The sequence below is a fragment of the Amblyomma maculatum genome, chromosome 7, assembly GCF_055883805.1.
Source record: "Amblyomma maculatum isolate TAMU_Amacu chromosome 7, ASM5588380v1, whole genome shotgun sequence".
NCBI lineage: Eukaryota > Metazoa > Arthropoda > Arachnida > Ixodida > Ixodidae > Amblyomma > Amblyomma maculatum.
In genome coordinates, this window is record NC_139350.1 from 106,863,498 (window position 1) to 106,875,357 (window position 11,860).

Genomic DNA, 11,860 nt, shown 5'->3' on the forward strand with positions numbered 1-11,860 from the left:
CTAGGGTCAACACTTTTAATAACAGCAATTTTTTTCCTGATATACAAAAAAATCTCAATTTCGATTTATTTCTGGAATTCATGCTTCGTGCTTTAGAGCCCTCTACCGCATTCATTTTCCACATATGAAATAAATCCGCTGGTACTTGTATTAATTACGTTGGCACTCTGATTAAAATGCTTGGCGCTGTCATTATTCGAGTTGGCGTTTGGATTAAATACACTGGCGCTTTTGTTAAATGCTTAGCACACAAATTAAATTACACGGTGCGCAGATTGTATCAGTTGGCGCTTAGATTATTTCTGCTGGCACTAGGATTAAATTCAGAAAGAAAATCTGTAGAACAAGTCTAGGATGGAGCGCATTTGGCAAGTTCTTGCAGGTCATGACTAGCAGCTTACTGGTATAACTCAGGAGAAAAGTAAATAATAGTTGCATCTTACGAGTACTCATCTATGGGGCTCAAATGTGAAGGCTAATTAAAGGGGTTATATTTAAGTTGAAGTAGATGCATAGAGCTATGGAATGGAAAATGGTAAGTACCCAGACGGCCATAGACGTCCGACGGTCGACCGACGGACGTCCGTTTTCGGACCATCGGACATCCGACGGAAGTCCGGTTATGTTCGATATACGTACAGCGGACGTCCGTCGGACTATCGTTCGTGGATCCGGATCGCGTCCCACGGACGTCCGACGGGCAGCCGGAGGCGGACATTCGGACGTTTCCCGGAACATGCTTGCAGGGCCCGCTTTTGGTGTAAAAACTTGCCAATAACATTCGTGTAAAGCTCAGCAAGCATGTGCCATGCAAATTTCAATCACATACTAGTGCTCAATGCCTTTGTCGTGAGAGTAAAGCAGACAACAGAATATGCAACAGGTTCAAGTTTCCTGCTGTCTGCTTTACTTTCACACACAAAGCACTGAACAGTAGTGTGCAATTAAAACTTCCATCAAAGAGGCACATATGCTAGCTGAGCTTTACACAAATGCACCATTCCTGAAAACATGCTAAGTGCATAGGCATACCAGCATGCGAGGTTGCAAAAAAAGCATTTTTTTTTGCCTTATTGCAAAAACTGCATGCATGAATAGTGTACACTAAAAAAATATCGATGTTAAGGAATGGCATGGTAAAATGCAGGCCAACGGGAGTATTAAGAATCTACTTGAATAATTTTTTTTAATTATCCTTGGCCGTGAAATCTCTTCCCTTGGGGAGGTGGTGGAGGAAAAGGTATTTATTGAAACCTAATATTTCGGAATTAGCGAGGAGATGATCGAGTTCTCTGTGGGCGGCCTCCGCAGGCCGGGATTCCAGGAGCAGTTACTATCCTGTGCATTTGCTCGATCAGCTGTTGCTGGTCTTTCAGGCCTAAGATGGAAAGAGCAGGCTGGGCTCCTCCTGCAATAGAAGGGAAAATTAAATTCAAGTTATCTGTGCTGAACTTTGATTACACATCTCCAAGGGCAACTGCCAGTTTCTCTCAATTGCTTTTTCCAGATGGCACTGTACGCATGCATCTCCATTCAGAACTGTCACATACTATATAGAAAGGTCATATAACTGCAGCAAAACCCATGCAGAATAACAAAATATACAAACGTAGTTTGACCAGAACCTGGCATTCAGTATTTTAATGTTTTTATGTCGTCTTTTTGAACATGCCACTCTGACCAAACATGGCATGTTATGCTTGTTGCTATGCACCCTCAGCAATGCCCAAGACATGGAGTGCACATGCAGAGAAACTAAGCATAAAGGATGCTGTATATGAACATAAAGCACAGCCAGAGCATTGCAGTATTACACAGGTACGCATTGGCGGCAGAAACCTGCACTTTGAGCGGTTTAACAGGCAGATTTCTAAAGTAATTGTTCCTGCTCTGAAAAGAAGTGATCAATAATAACATCATTTAAAATTGTTACCTTTTTGTTCTGTAAACTGCACATTTCGCTGGTTTCCATGTACCCTCTACCGAAGACATTGCCTGGGCGTGTCGGGGGTATATCGACATCAACATCTAGGCTACAAGCGTCTAGAAAGCGTCTCCTTAGAGCAGCTGCGACGAAGTAACTTATCTGATAACATGCAAGCTGCTGCAGCAGAATAAAGATAGACATTTGACATGTGGCTAAAGCCCGATGTGGAAGCATAGCCCGCCGCAGTGATTGCGCAGTGTTCATGCTTCTACAAGAGTTAAAAGTAAAGTTATTTGTTTACCCACAGCGCTATATGTGACATTACAATAGCAAGGCTTATAGTCACACAAAACACAAAAAGCTGACAACCACAAGCTCCTGATGTATTACCGGCAGCATGCAGCATGGATGTTAGTTACTGAAATATGGTTGCATAATTCTGGCAACCAGCTGTGCATGTATGTCATGGATTTCTCAACTACGCACAACAAATTACAAAAAAAAAATAATGGTATTTATAAATGCAGCCAGCTGTTCGCAAGAAACATTGTAGCTTTTTTATGGGGAAGGTAGTGGGCACCAAAGAAACTGCCCCTGTAAAGGCGCCTAATTTGCCCCTATGTAATATCGGGGACAAGTGTGTGGACTACGCAAACTGCAATCAAAGCACATAACTTTCACATCGACCAGGAAACTCGGACCATACTTGTCGATGTGAAAGTTGAACGTTAGTTCTTTCATGTGTGCAAGAGAAATAAGGTCACAATTCGTTTACATCGCAATTCTAGTCCAAAATCTAGACATACTGTCCAGAGACTTTCGCCCCTGCAGTATCAGCCACCACTTGGGTAAGAGATTAGTAAAAGAAGTGTATAAAAGACATTAGTGCTGTTGGACAGCCATAGCTATAAAAATGGTATTGACATTGAAGTACTGCCTTAAGGCGGGGCCTAGGGCATTACAAAAGCAAGAGTTAGTGTCCACTGGTCCTCATTTGAACGAACAAAAAGAGGGGGGGGGGGAGAAATCTACCTCACCTACATGTTTTGAGTGACACCAAGCCGCAGTTAGTATTAAAGATATCACACAGTTTTGTGGAAGATTTGGGAGCGCTTTGCTGCTTTCTTACAGGATTGGACAAAAGATCTCACCATCTTCAGAATGGCACGTTATATACAGGGTTTTGAATATTTGGGGGCTGGGATTTAAAACATTCCTATGCAAAATCTACTGCACCATTCGAGCTGAAATAACGTTCACAAAGTAGCAAAATATCGTCTACGTTATCTGATAAGTGATTCAACATCGGTACTTGCCTAGATTTTATACATGAATGTACGTATTTACAACAGGTGAAACAATGACCATGATCTATGCCGAAGAGGAAAGAGATCAAAATCTAGCTCAGAATGAGTTCTCCAGGCCGCAGGGCCGTTTCATTAACTTCGGGACTCCGCCCACATTTCTCATCCCCAATGACAACGAACTCACACATGACTGGCTAACAAACATTTCGGCATGTCTTTCCACTTTCATAAATTCTTCACCCTCTCCCTAATACAAGCAATGCAAAAGGGACAACAAATTCGTTTCACAACAAACAGAATTTAGAGAATGGACCTCGAAATGATTGGCTCACTAGGTCACATGCCAAAATCTCTCCCCTAGGAAAAAAAAAGAAAAAAAATAGAACCCATCAAAACGGTGTCCCACGTGCGCAACCATTGCCCAAAGCTTGCATCCTTGGCGGCTCCTTTTACAGGGCAATTATTGCAATTATTGGCGTCCGAGTCAGCACCATTGCGGACCACATTAGAAGAGCCAACCCACATCCTCCTGCTCCGCATCATACCGTCACTGTTACACACTTGCCCTTTTTCAATGCCGCCATCTCCCACCATTGTTGACATCCAGGGTTGGAATCCTCAACGAGACCCCACTCAGCGCGCCTGCACTGAATAATTGTCACTTTTATGGGCTCCCCAACAAGGAAGAGGGCCTTACACCCTTCAACCTGACAGCCTGACAGTGTTTTTTCTTTGAACGATAAGCAGTTCTTCCAAAAGAGGTGCTCGTTTCAAAGCTGTGCTGCCTCCGGGTGATGGGTCCAGTCAGCATACTAAGGACCCCTTAGTACGCTTAGTACTAAGGACCCCTTAGTTGTATACTGTTCGTAAAGCTCCTTAAATAAAAATGAGCCCCCTACATGACACAGCAACGAGAACAAACTGCCTGTCCCCGCGTCTTCGAGTGCGACAGCAAAGTCTTCGGAAGAGGGGACTTCTTTCCCTCTCTGCCTACGTTTCCGTTAAGCACTGTACCTGCTGTAGCTGCCTCTGTGCGCGTCTCTCCGCCTCCTGTCCGAGGGCAAGTGGGAGACGGCCGCAGCTGGGCATTGAACAGATGACCCAAAAACAGCAGACTAATAATGGTGCCTAGCACACCCACCGATCCCTTACAGAAATCATTAAAGAAATGAAAGCAACCCATCAGATAACGCTACAATGTTTCTAAGTGCAAAGTCGACAACTCCAAATCATATAAATATATGTACATCTCCGCACATTAACTAGACAGAAACAGTGCAGAGTAAACTAATAATTCAGTGTCTAGCAACACTATTAAAAGGGGATAAAGGCCACGGGGGGCTGCGATTATTAGTACCGTTTTGCCTTTAAACTACAATAACATACTTGTTGCAAGCTTAAAATCAAAGATTCACACCTGTCCCACCCACAGCAGTGGAACATACATCTGACTCAAGTCTGCAGAGAAAGAGCAAGCTAGACTATTGCAGACGCACCCTTGGTTATTTTTCTGGCATTTCTGAGGGTGAAAAATCTGACTCGTCAGTAGCATGTATATGAATAAGAATCCTATGACAGTAAATGCATCAGATTTTCTGGAGTGGCTTTTCTTTGCTGACCACATATGAGGTGAGCTATAATTTATCCAACTTGGCCTAGGTTTATTCTATGAATAACAAAGCTATAGCAGGTACACAGTCGTCCACTCAGGCTGAACATGCGAGTGCGTGGCATGCACTTTTTGAGATGCCACTGCATCCATCGCAGCTGCACACCGTAGCGAAGATGCAGGCAGCGTGAAGTACCAGCCTCTAGTCCCTCTATCACCACTGGGGTCCCAAACTAGGGACCCCTTGTTTTTGTCAGGACAGCCCCCTCAGGGTCAGCTAGTGAGTAACCTCCTGTATTTGTATCTGATGGCAATGTTTTCCACCACCACCCACAATACGCAGCTGCGCATCATAGCAGATGTGAAGCAACAGCTCCTGGTCCTTCTATGCATAAGCCATTTTGCCTTGATGCATGCCTGCGCACCGTAGTAAAGAGGCAGACGACATGACGCAGCAGCCCATGGTACCTTTACACATGAGCCCCCCCATTGTACTTCGATACGCACCGTAGCAAATATACAGACTACGCCACACAGCAGCTCCTGGTCCCTCTATGCATAAGCCATTTTGCCTCAATACGCACCTGCGTACCTGAGCGAAGAGGCAGACGTGAAGCTGCAGCTCTTGCGCCCTCCATGCACAAGCCACTTAGCATCAATGCACGGCTGTGCACTGTAGTAAAGAGGCGAAGGACGTTATGCAGCAGCTCCTGGTCCCTCTACACATCAGCCAGTTTGCCTCGATGCGCATCTGCACACCGTAACAAACAGCCAGATGTGACAAAGAAGCTCCTGGTTTCTCTACACATAAACCACTTTGCCTCAATGCACGTCTGCACACCGGAGCAAAGAGGCAGATGGCGTGAAGATGGAGCGGCTGGTCCCTCTACACACAAACCACTTAGCCTTGATGCATGGCTGTGACGGATGCATTGCTATTTTGCAAACTGCATGCCACACATTCCCATTCAAGCTAAGAGTGGACGACTGTGTAAACGCAAAATACTGGTTATTTACTTCAATGGACAATGACAAAAAGTAACATGGTGGACAATGTAAAAAGAATTTGCTGCATAAAGTTTGTTGAAACCAGTTCTACATCCTACATGTAAACAAGCTAAAACCTTAATGTCGAAGGGATGTCCTGTGTGTTTAAAATCATCACGCTCAAACAACTTCAACAATGATAATCATGATTCAATATTAATAATATAGATAATGATACAATACTCACTTTCAGCCATACCAAAGAAATGAGAATGCAAAGGGATGTTGCTGTTTTTCCCCCGTGGATGACAGTTTTCCATGTTCGAAGTGCTGCTTCCTGTTGGCCTACGAAATCGGCTACAGCAAATGGCATCTGAAATATTTTTGGAAGCCTCATGCTAGTCTTCAACGAGAAAAGCATTGCCATACAGAAGCAGAACACAAATACTTTTACAACACACTAAAAGCACCAACTGCAGTGCTGTTTTTAGGATGACTAGGCAGAGGTTTTGCTGTAGCAAGCCAAATGTTAGCCTTCAATAAGGAAAGCATTCCCATACAGAAACAGAACACAAAAACTTTTACAACACATTAAAAGCATCAATTGCACAAATGCTTGTAAGATGACCAGGTACAGGTTTCTGCTTTAGCCCACATCATGTGACCAGGGGTTATCAGAAGCCTTGTATGTGAGCATGATGCCCTAGATTCAATTTATGGCTATCACTGTATTAACAAGCATGGGTTTAAAGCTACTTTAATATGATAATCTAAGAACATGGTAAGAGCTTTCAGTGCGAGACATAAGCTCAGTATCATGCACTATAAGGTGCTGCATGGCTCTAGTGTAGCTTTGGCATTATCTCGCTGTCAATAATGCAGTGAAGTTCTGAGGAGCCTTTGAATATCTGTAAGGACAAAGCAACAACAATGTTGTTTTCATCTCACTTTTGCTCAACTCGTTTTTTTCTTTTTCTTTTTTTTGAGCCCGCGGCTTGCATGGCCTCCCAGTACACCTGTTTTGCATAAAAGAAGGCGTTGCAGGCACCAGAGCTCACAGCCCAACTGTATCGCGGCGGCGGTATGTCAAATTCGTGCCAGAACAGCGCAGAACAACGGGTCAAGAAAAAGACAAGTGCTGACTTTTTTTTTTTTCTCTCATCTCTTTGTCCGGTTGTTCTGCGCGGTTCGGTCCCACATTCATAACCAACATGCGCAAGGTGCTGTCCTGGTTTGTCAAAGCTGAAGGAGAGTACTAAACCTTTAGTTATTTAGTAGCTACAGCCGTTCCTTCTAGAAACTGTAGTTGCCGTAAAGCTTGAGAGAGAAAGATTAGCGGCTGTCCATTAAAAAAACAAAAACAAAAAAAACTTGCGACGTTTTCACGAGTGTAGGCATGTCGCACGATAGGCTCGAGGAGTGCAAAAGTTTTCTCGTATAGTTTTTACAACTCAGCACGTTGCGCATGGTTAACAAATTAACTCCTTTAAAGCTAGGGCAGGCACTCCTTTATCAGAGACAGAGAAGTTGCGCTGCTTACTGGCGCAGCGTCCAGTAATGCCGTAAAGATGGCCCTCAGACTTGAGGCTGCACTTTAGTTAGTCGGCGCGGAGCCATCCTGTCAGTCTCGCCTAAAACACTCGACCGTTCGGCTGCTGTACAGAGCTGTTTCCTTACGCAAAAGCTCACCACTATCGGTGCATCGAAAAGTTCAACTAAAGAAACAAAAGTTCGGTGAAATACTTACTTTGGAATCAGCGGGTGAACAAAGTGTGCCAGTCGCACCAAGCCATAGCAAAAACAATGCTAGCAGTGCATTACAGCCGTAGGTATTTGTAACTGCGCAGAAAATGCAGAACACGGAAACGTGAAGCCATCTTCCATGACTAAACTTCAACTTGTCAGGTGGATTGGATTGGCTCATTTCAGATTTTTTTGAGGATAGGTTCGGTTTCGTTCTTTTTGAGCTTGCTGCTTGCTGCGTCTATTCAGCCACTGATTAAAATTTCACCGAAGCATCATGATAGAAAAATGTTTAATGGTCATTTAACTTATCAAAATTTTTTGATAGAATTCAACGATGAAACATGCGGAAAATAAAAAAAAAACTGTTTAATGGAAACGCTTTCTATCGCATCGATTCGCTCTGGCATCATATAATGCAGACTTGACGGCATTACTGATTTATACGCAGTACAGATGAGCACGACGACAACAAACTATATCATAGCTGTGTAAAAGCAAATCCAGTGGCGGACGTACGGCGGCTGTCCGCTGGGCGAACGGATTCGACCATCCGCTTTCGTACGTACGCCGGAATTCCGGCGGACGTCCGAAATCGGCCGCCGAGTTGCGGTCGAGTTCGGTTGTCCGTCGGACGTCAGTGGCCGTCTGGGTATAGTCTAGAGATAGGACGCATGCAGAGTAGGTTCAAGAAATCAACTCTAAATAATGACATTCTAGTCGAAATCAATAAGAAATGGTCACAAGCAGGACATGTATTGCAAGGAGATGATAACCGATGGTCGCTAAGAGTAACAAATTAAATTCCAAGTGAAGGCAAGCGTGGCAGGGGCGGCAGAAAGTCAGGTGGGTGGACGAGGTTAGTAAATTTTCAGGGGTCAAGTGGGTGCAGCTAGCACAAGACCGGGTTAACTGAAGGATTATGAGAGAAGCCTTCGCTCTGCAGTGGGTATAGTCCAGCTAATGATGATAATGATGATGAGCTATGGCCAAAGAAAAACCGTATGGCAACAAAGGGCTCCTTTATCACATAAAAAAACTGGATTTAAAAAAAATCTTCCCACCAGTTGAACCAAACTTGCAACGACGTCAATTAAATGGCCAGTTTGCCGCCACTCTGAAATTAATGGCCGTGTAACATAACTTTTGGGATCTGCACTCGCAAAATCAATACTGACATGTACATTTCACTTGAGAAATCGGTCGCCAACGGTGGCATCAGCATTTCATCTCTCCTCCTGAGTATACTCGTAACTCCCTGCCACTCTAGATACTGCTCGTGTAAAAAGAAATATTGCTGCCATGTCGTACTGTCTACGAAGAGGCTTCACAAATTCATAAACATTTAGCGTAAATATATGTCCGGCTCCAACGCCTCAATTCGTCTTTTAATTAAACTGCACGTGCTCTTTTCTCTCTGTCCGAGCGCGTGGAGGGGTAGCTGAACTGCGCATGTGCAAAGGTTATCGCGGCGCGCGACTTGTGCTTGACGCAGCAGGAAGTGCAGATAAAAGGACAGAATGGAAGAATCAGGGCGTCTGGTGCAGTCCTGCTTAGGGAGCGATCACGTTGTTAGCTGTTGGCGAGCGGCACGAAGCATCCTGATGTAATGGACTGTGAAGCAGAGCATTACAGGATGAGACGGAAGCGATGCCTCCTGAGCTGGGTTTTTTGCTTGAGTTGCGGCCACGCGAGGAGCAATGTATTTTGTACTGCTCGGAGCCCCTTTTGCCATGTCACACAGGCCATCTTTACGCCCCACTATGTTTTGTCCTGACATGCAAAAGCACTGGCCCCTTACTTTCTAGCAAAGCCTCGACCACATGCTTCGCATTGCAGCGGCATGTAGTGTTGTATCTTTGCAAAGTGCTTCTATACTGACCCGGAAATAAACTGGCGTTTTTATCATGATCAGCCAGACTATACCCACTACAGGATGAAGGCCTCTTCCATATTTCACCAAATGGTATTTTGGAGCAGAATGGAATTCATGTGTTGTGACTAGTAGTCGGGCGAGGCCCTGACTCGCGGACCCATTCTTTAGAAGGCGGGGCCTTCATATTAAACTACAAATAGATTAGGTATTTTTAGATCTGCATCATTATCATCACCACGTCGCTTTGTTGCTTCAGCAGTGAGTCATGGCCAGTCAGTGTGCCAGGTTCATCCATGCTTTGATAGATGAAGGAATTCAGGAAATGTTGATGAATTCTGAATGAACTGTTCCTGAATCCCTGACCAAACCAAACCGAATTGGATGAAAGTAACACAGATGAAAAAAGAACATGGAAGGAAGTGAGGAGCAGTCAGAAAAAAAAACCTGGCAGTGAAAGGGTTAATACTAACCAATAATAAATAACCAACTAGGCCCAATTCTTGCCATTTTAACAATGTGCTCTTTGTGATTAGAGTGTTGCAGTCTATCGATACAGGCCAACTTCACAATGCCCTAGTTGCCCTTTTAGGGTCGTTTGCAAGTGTCTGCATGTACAGGCTTCATGTGGTCTGCCAATGCAATATACGTCACTGCAAGAACGCTGCTACTGATGCCTTTGCAATGCAAACTGGGTACCCAGTCTTTCTCAAAAACTTCCAGGCATATTTGTGGATCTGAAAAGGATGTTTTCATATTCGAATCAGTTCAAATATATTCGAATGACAGTGTAGCATGTTACTAAATGAGACAAGGACCCACCATCAGGGATGCAAGTGAGCATCATATGCTCACTTGCATCCATGTTGAAAATGTCCCTTTTGTTAACACCTGATCGGCTGAAGCACCAGAAATGAATGACCTGCTGCATGCATTTTTGCCATTTCAGCCAATCAGATCCACTCAAAAGAGACACGAAATGTAAGTTTGATATGGGCCTGCATAGATGGAAAAAAAAATTTGTGGGACACCTCAGTTTTGCAGTTAAGGGTTATGGTGCGATCACGTTTCACACTCACGGACAATGTTTCTCAACTTTTAAATCTTGCTTTTTATTTTTTATTTTTTAATACACCGATACTGAGAGTCAGCACACATACACTTCAACTTCTGAGCGGTCTGACACCTTTGAGTGTTTTTTTTAATTTTCTCATTTAATTGATAAATTACAATCTGAACGTTATTTGCCTCATCAAGCAATGGTTTTTCATTCTGAGTATTTGACACCTTTGATCCCGCTTTTCCAATTTTTCATATTAATTCTGTCAATTGATCAATTACAGGTTTTTGATTATGCACATTTAGCCATATTAAAACCCCTTTATTCAATTACTTCAGATAAATAATGATCAGTTATGCACTAAATATTTTTAATTAGCATCATGAAGGAGTTGTTTTTAATTCTGAGCATTTTGACACCTTTGAACCTTCTTTTCTCAACTTTTTCATATTTTATTTCTTAAAATTATCAATTAAATACAGTGATTTCATTAACTCGGGATTGCCTATCACACTCCAATCATTCAACAGAGCCAAAATTACCATGATACAATTTTTTTTACACAACCCCAGTTCTTTCAGACACGTGGTGCAGACAACTACTATCATGACGCCGATGGCGTTTCTACCAAACTAGCTTTATAAGCTATCACTTAAAAGCTAGCTGCACTTGAATACCTTCCCAGATCATTCTTGCCAACAGATCCAGGCTGTGTATTTTCAATTTCAATTTAAATAAATCATAGCACATTGTGCTACTATGACGAGCTTTATCCCTTGCTTTCGAGGAAAAAATATTTTTCCACCTGTGGCCACCATTTTGAATTTCCAAGAGGTAGCATAACCTAGCCCCACAGAAATATTTGCAAATAATTTTTTGTTGCATAAATATCAAAATTGTTTCTACATATAAAATACATTGCACTTTTGAATGCAGCAAATTAAACCAACTTAGCGTTAATTTTGTTTAGGTATAAGCCACAGAAGAAAGATACAAAAGGATGAAATTTCTCAATTTTTAACAAAATAACAAAGACCCTGAGCTTCAAGCCCTGCGTGACCACCTCCGTGCCCTCCGTCTGCAGCTCGTGCCTCATCCGTTTGTGACCGGATTGCTCTGGTACGACTTGTCATCGGCTCTACCGCGTCCATCCATTCCGGAGGTCTTTCATCCTGCCATTTTCCATTCACTTCACGACATCTACCATCCCAGCATCAGAGCCACACAGTGCCTCGTTACCCAGCGGTACGTCTGGCCAAACAGTAGACGTTCGTCAGTGGGCTCGCTCGTGCCTTGCTTGCCAGTCCGTCAAAATGACTCACTATACGAAGACTCCGCCCGTCTTTCCTGCCAC

The 11,860-nt window shown here is 43.5% G+C and overlaps 1 long non-coding RNA gene across 1 annotated transcript; it reads right to left on the bottom strand.

Annotated features, from left to right (window-relative positions):
• Positions 1-1,114: 1,114 nt before the first annotated feature.
• LOC146184276 (uncharacterized) lies at positions 1,115-7,855 on the bottom strand. Its single transcript, XR_014708854.1, has 3 exons — positions 7,578-7,855; positions 6,078-6,203; positions 1,115-1,408 (listed from the first exon to the last, which is right to left on the bottom strand). It is a non-coding gene; the product is annotated as an uncharacterized LOC146184276 (long non-coding RNA).
• Between the last annotated feature and the right edge of the window lie 4,005 nt (positions 7,856-11,860).